The sequence below is a fragment of the Pan troglodytes genome, chromosome 12 (assembly GCF_028858775.2).
Source record: "Pan troglodytes isolate AG18354 chromosome 12, NHGRI_mPanTro3-v2.0_pri, whole genome shotgun sequence".
Classification (NCBI taxonomy): domain Eukaryota; kingdom Metazoa; phylum Chordata; class Mammalia; order Primates; family Hominidae; genus Pan; species Pan troglodytes.
This window is the reverse complement of record NC_072410.2, coordinates 69,043,479-69,052,869: the sequence shown is the minus strand read 5'-3', so window position 1 is coordinate 69,052,869 and position 9,391 is coordinate 69,043,479. Positions and strand designations below refer to the sequence as shown.

The window sequence follows — 9,391 nt, the reverse complement described above, 5'->3', positions numbered from 1 at the left end:
TGCCTGATCTCGGAGTTCAAGACCAGCCTGGGCAATAAAGTGAGACACCATCTTTACAAAAAAATACAAAAACTAGCCAGGTGTGGTGGCATGCACCTGTAGTTCCAGCTATTCAAGAGGCTGAGGCTGAGGCAAGAGGACCATTTGAGCCCAGGAGTTTGAGGTTGCAGTGAGCTGTGATCATGCCATTGCACTTGATTCTGTCTCTAAAGAAAAAGAAAGGAAAGAAAGAGAAAGAGAGAGAGACAGAGAGAGAGGGAGGAAGGGAGGAAGGAAGGGAAGGAAAAGGGAGGGAAGGAAGGGAGGAAGGAAGGGAGGGAGGGAGGGAGGGAAAGAAAGAAAAAGAAGGAAGGCAGGAAGGCAGGGAAGGCAGGAGGAAAGAAAGAAAGAGAGAGAGAAAGAAAGAAAAAGAAAGAAAGAAAGAAAGAAAGAAAGAAAGAAAGAAAGAAAGAAAGAAAGAAAGAAAGAAATCCACTGCTAGCTGACATGTTGGCTTCTTTGGATGTATAAGGCTTTCTCCTTCAGAAATTCCTAGGTGTAAACACACAAACTTGATTTCAGGTGCTTTTTCAATGGAGCATGAATACAAAGAACATATTAGTTTGATTATCAATCAAATGAGTAAAATGAAAAAAATTCTCCAAAATATGGGATTCTCCTTAAAAGTAGAGTTGCCAGGTAAAATGCAGGATTCCCAGTTAATTTTGAATTTCAGATAAATGATGAATAATTTTTAGTAAAAATATGTCCCAAATAATGCATGGGACACGTACTAAAGAATGATTTGTCATATATCTGAAATTCATATTCTCCTTGGCATCTTGTATTTTTATTTGCTAAATCTGGCAATGATACCTAAAAAGTACGTTTTAATGCCTCACCTAACATTAAAAATGCTGATGGTGCCAGCTTAGTGGTCCCCAATTCAGGCAACACATTAGAATTACCAGTGGTTGCCTAGGCCCACCCTTTAGAGCAGCTAAATCAGTTTGGGGAATAGTACCCAGGCATTATTTTAAGCTCCCCAGGGGGTTCTAATGGACATCTAGGACTCAGAACCACCTTGCTGGTAGATATAATGACCCTCTCAGAGAGGCATATCAAAGATGTCTCAGGATCTAGTGACAGGGAAATATATGTATGTTTAAAAGCATATTCAACATTTTAATATAAATTTATATTTGAAAAATAAAATGTGTTTATGTTATAATCTACAAACAAATAAGAGTAACCAAGTTATTCAAATCTGGACAGCTAAAAGAGATAATAAAGCACATAGTCCAGAACCTGGGGCAAGTCCCCATGGGGCAGAGCACCTGGGAATAGAGAACAGGGGTCACAAGGCAAGGGGCAGGCAGGATTTAATGGGTGCACAGGTGCCCCGGGTCAGAGGGTAACAAAGACCAGGGTTCAGAAAAACAGACAACAAGAAGTAGGACCTCGGGCCAAGAAGCTAGACAGTCACCAGCCAGGCACCAGCAGATGCACAACCGATCATGTAGTTCTGCCAATTGCAGGACTTTGGGGACATCAATCCCAGCACCTGGCTGGCACGGAGTTCACAAGTGACATAGGTGTGAGCATTTGGCTACAGTGGGGAACAGAGTTACAGAGAAGGGCAATGGTAAATTCACTTCTCTGAGTAAAATGCCAACTGACCTGCACCTATGGTGATTTGAAATGAGTTTGACGCTTACAAGTCACAGCTTTTAGTCCTGCATATTTTTTTTCCTTGAGACAGGGTCCCACACCAATGCCCCGGCTGGAGTCCAGTGGTCACAGCTCACTGCAGCCTCAACTTCCCAGGTTCAGGTGATTCTCCCACCTCAGCCTACCAAGTTCCTGGAACTACAGGTGCGCACCACCCCACCTAGCTAGCTTTTTGTGGGGCTTTTTTAGTAGAGACGGGGTTTCACCGTGTTTCTCAGGCTGGTCTCGAACTCCTGGGCTCAAGCAATCCGCCCACCTCAGCCTTTCAAAGTGTTAGGATTACAGGCATGAGCCACCATGCCTGGCCTAGTCCTGTGTACTTTAAGTAGGGTGATGTGCTCAACCTGAGTTCTTTTCTGAAAAACAAGGAACATAACCTTCTTTGTGGGGATGTGTAAGCAGCATACCCAGGGACAAGTTTGCACTGAATGCTGCAGCCCTAGAGCAGAAGCCAGGCATTCTGAAGTCACCCACTGCCCTGGGAACTACAAAAAGGAGGGGTAAATGTACTACAACTCTCATTGACTACACAATAATAAACATCATCTTGCATTTGCTAATCCTCCTCCATCTCCATTTTATGTCCTAGGTTTATATTTTACTGAGATTTCTATTCTCCTAATAAAATAACATCCTGCTTTTATGATCTTCTTCATGCAAAAAACCTTAAACCACAGCAACCTATCCCCTCCAAAGGCATAAAAGTAAACCAAAAGCCGTATGGCACTGGAATTAAAGTCAGCATATTGTTGTGTTGTATAATTCACCATTATTACAAATGATTTCTCAGTGATATTATGGTATTAACCCACTCTAGTGTGCAATGATTCATTATAGTTCTGTTTTCCTTTGAAGCCCAGCCGGCCGTATTTCAAGTGGAGCTCAGCTGAATTTAACCACACAAACATTATATTGCCAGCACCATTCCCCAGCCCAGCCACCTGACTCATGGAAACTGCGTGTTTCAGGCCATCCGCAGGGTTTCTAGCTCTCAGCACACAAAGAATGCTGCAACTCCGTATCTACAAGATTCCATCCTAATTTGTGGAGGTAATCAGTTCCATCCATCCTTACAGACATCTGACCTTGTCACTCATATTATACTAGAAAATTTTGAGTCAGGTGCCCAGCTCCCTAATTTCTTGATGGGCAAATTTGAAGATAGTTAATGAAAGTCACAAGAGAGATTGTGGAATTTCTCTCAATTAATGAGGAAGATGTAAATTTGCCTTCCTTTCACAGAGGGAACTTGGTACTTAACATGTATATTAAACAACATACATTAAACAACTATGTAGGAAACCTTTATGTATACATAAACTACATCACATATGTATGCATAAAAATATGCGTTTGTCATCTTGATGACCCCAATCTCACAACTCCCTGGGCTCACCCTGTCTCTTAATATTCAAGTAAAATGATTCAAACGACCATACTACTGAGGAGACAAGCAGACCCTGATTATCTGGGAACAGGCCTGGTACTATGAGCAACACTTTGGTGTATTTTTTTGTTGAACACAAATAACTTTATGGACCATCAGCACCAAACAAGGCCACTCTGTGCCCATAACGGATCAGGACAAAAATAAGACCACTCAATACGTGTGAACACAGACAAAGCAGGAATATTGTCCAACCCACGAAATACCAGATGTCCCCCTCTCCAAGCTAATGTGGGCAACTGCTGCTGCTTTACCAACTAAGGTTTCAGCCTCATTCTAGCCTGCCCACCCTATGCATAAGATAGTTAGGATAACCAATCATAGAATTATCTCCGCTTCCTGACAGCATTCAATTAGAGCAAAGCCCGCTTTCTTAAAACCTCCCCTAAAATCACCCAACACAAGACCAAAGCCTGCAAGCCTTTATAAATCCACTCACTGAGACGCCCCACAGCTCCCCACAATGTAAGTTCTCCCCCGCTGCAGCTGCAATGAGTAGTAGACCCAACTTGTTCAACTATTAACACATATGTGTTCCTGGTGTTCTTTGGCTACAGGACATTGAGACTTGGAACATCAGAATTTATCCTTATCTTTTCAAATGTCATTTCCCCTGGCATATTTGAGAGAAAGGGGTTACCTAGCTTCCATACTTGGGTCAATCCTGCTTCGTGGCTGTTCTCTGGATCCTAACCGACATGCTCAGCTCCTTTTTAGGAGTTCTGGGACCACTGTCTTTTGCCCTCTTTCTGCAGAACATCACAAACACAAGGTTATGAGCAAAATAAGTATTTGTGTGAGGATTTGGAAGTAATGGAGTGCAGCATGGAATACACAACTTGAAACTGACTATCATACATCCGTGCCAACATTTCTCAAGGACTCCCTCACCCCCTCCCTCTACTGCCACCTTCCTTTCCCCGTAAGTTTTTTTTGTTTTGTTTTTGTTTTTGTTTTTGTTTTTGTTTTTTTTGAGACAGAGTCTCGGTCTGCCACCCAGGCTGGAGTGCAGTGGCGTGATCTCGGCTCACTGCAAGCTCCGCCTTCCGGGTTCACGCCATTCTCCTGCCTCAGCCTCCCGAGTAGCTGGGACTACAGGTGGCCGCCACCATGCCCGGCTAACTTTTTGTTTTCTGTATTTTTAGTAGAGACGGGGTTTCACCGTGTTGGCCAGGATGGTCTCAATCTCCTGACCTTGTGATCTGCCTGCCTCTGCCTCCCAAAGTGCTGAGATTACAGGTGTGAGCCACCGCGCCCGGCCGTCTTTCCCCCTAATTTTAAAGAATTTCTCACTATCTGGGTTCTCCTTGCTCCCCTACCTCCATGCCACCAGCTTTGTTTATGTGTTTGTCCTTTCATCCTTCTGTCATCTGAACCCCCAAACTTCAGCTTCCAGCAGCCTCTCCTCAACATTCCTCTCTTATTTGCAGAGCCTCCAAACCCTGAACTCTCTTGCCCACAGGAAAGGTGGTGAAAACTTTATTATGCAAATCATTTTTCTCATTTGCATGCCCTACCCTAAGCACCCTAGTAGCAGTTGGCATGGAGCTGAATCGGGTAGTAAGCAGAGAAATCAACATTTCTATAAAACCACCCCAAGAAGGTATATGAATTTTTAAAACAAAAGAAAAATGTTCCTCCTGGATGGAATTCTGCTCTAATTCTACTAGAGTAGTGGTTTTCAAACTTTCTTGGTTGAGAACCTCAATAAGAAATACATTTACATTGCAACTCAGTATATACACATAGAAACATGATGGATGAGAAAGAGACTGAGAGACAGAGAGAAAGAGAGAGAGATCTCTTACCCTTACTAAAATGCTCTCTGGCCAGGCATGGTGGCTCACGCCTATAATCCTGGCACTTTGGGAGGCCAAGGCAGGAGGATCGCTTGAGCTCAGAAATTCAAGATCAGCCTGGGGAACATAGGGAGATTCCATCTCTACAAAATAATAATAATAATAAATTAGCTAGGCATTGTGGCTTACACCTGTGGTCCCAGTTACTCAGGAGGCTGAGGTGGGAGGATCACTTGAGCCCAGGAGTTCAAGATCAGCCTGGGCAACACAGTGAGATCCCATCTCTACAAAAAATAAAAAAATTAGCTGGGTGTGGTGGTGCATGCCTGTAGTTCAGCTACTCAAGAGACTGAGGTGGGAGGATCATTTGAGCCTGGAATGTCAAGGCTGCAGTGTGCTGTGATCACACGACTGCACTCCAGAGTGGGCAACAGAGTGAGACCCTAAAACAAAGTAGTCTCTACAAAAAAAAAAAAAAAATACAAAAATTAGCCGGGTGTGGTGGTGCACACCTGTGGTCCCAGCTACTCAGGAAGCTGAGGTAGGAGGATTGTTTGAGTGTAGGAGGTCAAGGCTGCAGTGAGCCACGTATGCATCACTGTACTCCAGCCTAGGTAACCAAGTGAGACCATATCTCAAAAAAAAAAAAAAAAAAGTAAAACATAATAAAAATAAACTGCACCCTGATATTTCCTTTCTAATTCTACTTTTTTTAATGGAAAAATTCTAGTTGGCTGAAACCTGTTATGCTGATTTCATTACCCATTAATGGATCTCACATGGTAGTTTGAGCATGCTCTCCTACAGCAACTAATATTTAAAATAACAAACTTTTCTTCCAACTATAGGTAGAAAGATAGATCTTATACACACACACACACACACACACACACACACACACACACACTCACATGAGGTATCACCTGGCAGGTTCTTGAGCCGGAGGAATAATACAAGAGAGAAGGAAAAAATGTGAATCGCCTCTTCTCTGTAGCTTGAATTCGCCTGACTGCGGCAACGCTCGAAGTGTAGCATCAATTCATATGGCAACCAGTTCATTTGAAGGAGTTCCTTTCAGGTGAAGAGATTTGTTGAGGCCCAGCCAAAGATGAAGCAAACCAAGGCCCAGATGAGAGCTAACTCAGGACGTGACTTCAGTGGCCTCCAAGAACAGATGCACAGAACCCAGCGGCCCAGCAATTACACAGGAAACTGCAACGTGGGAGAATGCAGATAGGCAAAATAAAGAGTAATAAGACCACAACCACACCTAGGGCAGTTCAGGGAGCCGATGTCAACATAGAGAAGGAGAAGTGGTTGACGGGAATTACAGAGGGATGAACAGCCCCAGGAACAGAAACCAGCCATGGAGGAAAGGGTGTAAACCACACAGGTAAAGTGATACTTACCCTGGAACCAGAACCAGAAACTATGGATCCTACAGGAAATGGATGCAGCTTCTTAGAGCTGTAACATACCTTTCAACCGATTGGTAGCTCTCCCCTGAGCAGAAAATCCACTTGTGAATGTGAAGGTCCCAGATATTTTTGCAGAACGAAGCCTTGTTCTACAAAGGCCAAAGACAAAGTACGGTGCATTAAGCCAGGCAAGGTTGATGAGAATGATGAGGATTAAACGCTATTTTTACCAAGAATTTGAGACAGTGCCCCATTTTGGCTACTTTTCACACCTTTACCCTTAATTCATACATCTTCTCAAATAGAGGTTTGTAAGTGTGCATTCATTATCTTTCCCTGGAGTTATAAATTCATTTTCACTGATTTTTAAGCTCTAGACAGCCTTGCTAGTATGTTTACATTGTGGTGTTTATTTTCAGAGGTAGAACTGCAATAAACGAAAAATATTTTCCCTTCAGTAGAAAGGGAAATATTATACTTAGATATTTATAAGTGGTTATTTTTTAAATGCTAAGACAAAAATATTATAATTATTATACATTGCTGACAATAATTTTCTGAGTGTTTCTAGTTTAAACACAAAGTAATATTCATGACATGAACTATACTTCAAACTGAATATGGAATAAAAATGTATTTAAATAACGAGAGCAAACTGCATATCTAAGTGTACATGCAAATCAGCTTAACTGTTTCATGTTAGAGTTACTATGATGGGAAATCACCATAATAAAAATAATAAAGCTACTATTTTTTGAGTACCTATTTTATGCCAAGTGCTGTGATGGATATTTTATATGTCCTCTCTTATTTAATACTCAAAATAACCCCAAGAAGGAGGTAATATTAACCCTATTTTGCAGATGATGAAATCAAAGTACAGAGAGATTAAGTCATCTGCCCAAGGTTACACTGCTAGTAAGTGGCCAAACTAGGATTTAGACCTGTATCTCCCCCACAAGTCTATATTTGTTTCGTGTTTCTACACTGCCTCCTCCATCTCAACCTTTGGGGAGATGACATCCAGGTGCTTATTCTGGGTACAAGGCTTTGCCCAGTCAAATGCCATCATCTTTAGAACCTTCCAGAGAATATGGATGTGAAAACTCTAGACAGTTATGTTCTTTCACCAAGAAGTAAGCAGACTGTACTCACTCATGTGAAATGCGAGACAGACTCAAGTGGGTTTCCAAGGGTTTCTTTTCAGACATAAGACCTCAGCAAGAGCCTTCTAGGACACCACCAATGTCTGCAGAGCCTGGTTCAGCCCAGGGCTTCAGATAGTTTTGGATGTTCCCCTCAGCAGACTGCAAGCTCTGTAAAGACAGTTGTATATGGCATAGAATGGACCAGTCACTGAGGACACAATAAATGCTGATTATCTGCTTAGGGTTTCTCCCACAGAACACTGCAGAAGGGCTGCATCCTACAATGGCTCACACCATTTTCCCTAATCCTCTGTTCCCATAATTTCCCTTAGAAGTAAAAGCATCTCCGCCGGGCGCGGTGACTCACGCCTGTAATCCCAGCACTTTGGGAGGCCAAGGCGGGCGGATCACAAGCTCAGGAGATGGAGACTATCTTGGCTAACGTGGTGAAACCCCGTCTCTACTAAAAATACAAAAAAAAAAAAAAAAAAAAAAAAAGCCGGGCGTGGTGGTGGCACCTGTAGTCCCAGCTACTCGGGAGGCTGAGGCAGGAGAATGGCGTGAACCCGGGAGACAGAGCTTGCAGTGAGCCGAGATCGCGCTGCTGCACTCCAGCCTGGGCGACAGAGCGAGACTCCGTCTCAAAAAATAAATAAATAAATAAAAAATAAAGAAGTAAAAGTATCTCCCACCCTCTTCCCTGGAGGCACCTTCCTGCATTCAAATAAGTGCTTCAAGGCACAAGTCTGTTTCATTACGTTCCTCCTCCACTGGCAGGAAAGAGGGGTTGAGGAGAGTTCTCCTCCATCACATCCTGCCTAAATTCTGCAGCAGCAGCCCAGGTGTCCTTTAGTAAGGAAGCAAAATGGACTCCTAAAATGGGCAAAAAAGTATTCATTCTTAGACCAAGAAGACACTTTGCGTTATAAATATTCAATGTTAATTAGCTAGTAATTCGTGTTTCCTTGGATTTGGAACCTACATACATTTTTTAATGGACACTGTCTTCTCTCAGGAGTAGCCAGCTCTAGATTTTTTGGCACAATTATGTGATATGTGAACTAATGATGATTTCTTGTACTAGTATAAAATTTTAATGGGGGGGAGGGGAGAAACAAAATAGAGACCAGTCTTCAAATTTAACATAAATGGAACAACAAACAGTCATGAAGGAAATTTTTATGATACAGTAACTGTTATTAGCTTGATGTGCTGACTGAGAAAAGATACAGTATGCACTTTTTAAAGTGACTTTTAAGGAAGAATAATTTGTTTGCATAAAATGTGATTACTTACCCTCATAAATGTTTATTTGAATTTATTGCACTATAACCAAAGCCAACTGCATCAGCCACAGCAGGGAAACCAAATTTTGAATTGCAAAGCAAACCAAAGGTGTGACTGGGAACACATCAGCATCCAATGCTGACTCGGAGAAATTGAGGCAGTTAAAATTCTGCTGATTTCTCAGGATGTGAGACTCTAATGAAGCTGAATTGTTTAGAAACAGAAAAAAACTATAACTCAGACTGGGACCCACCTCTTCTGAAAAAACAACACCTAGATGACACCAGTCAGCACCTTTCTCAGCTTCACCTGACTTTCCACCTGCTGTCCACACTAGAGTCTATCAACTGGCTATTTGAGGCTGAATCCAGCTGCAGATGCCATTTTTATAAGTCCACATTTAAATGCATTTAGAAGAGTTTAGAATAAAGCCCAGGTTGGCTCTGCTTTCCCAACTGACCTGTGTCCATCATGCCCTCTCTTCTTAGGCTCCTACCTTCATTCACGTACCTGCCCCACCTAGTGGGCCCTGGAACCCTTGATCCACACACATGCCTTCCAAGGACTCATGAAATACTGCTG

General features: G+C 42.5%; 1 long non-coding RNA gene across 2 annotated transcripts; it reads right to left on the bottom strand.

Moving 5' to 3' along the window:
• Positions 1-405: 405 nt before the first annotated feature.
• On the bottom strand, positions 406-7,944 carry LOC104004971 (uncharacterized). 2 transcript variants are annotated; one of them, XR_678088.5, is made up of 5 exons: positions 7,530-7,944; positions 6,435-6,523; positions 5,868-6,168; positions 4,966-5,099; positions 406-3,906 (listed from the first exon to the last, which is right to left on the bottom strand). It is a non-coding gene; the product is annotated as an uncharacterized LOC104004971 (long non-coding RNA). The 2 variants fall into 2 exon arrangements; XR_010149530.1 differs by having other exon boundaries at positions 406-5,099.
• Between the last annotated feature and the right edge of the window lie 1,447 nt (positions 7,945-9,391).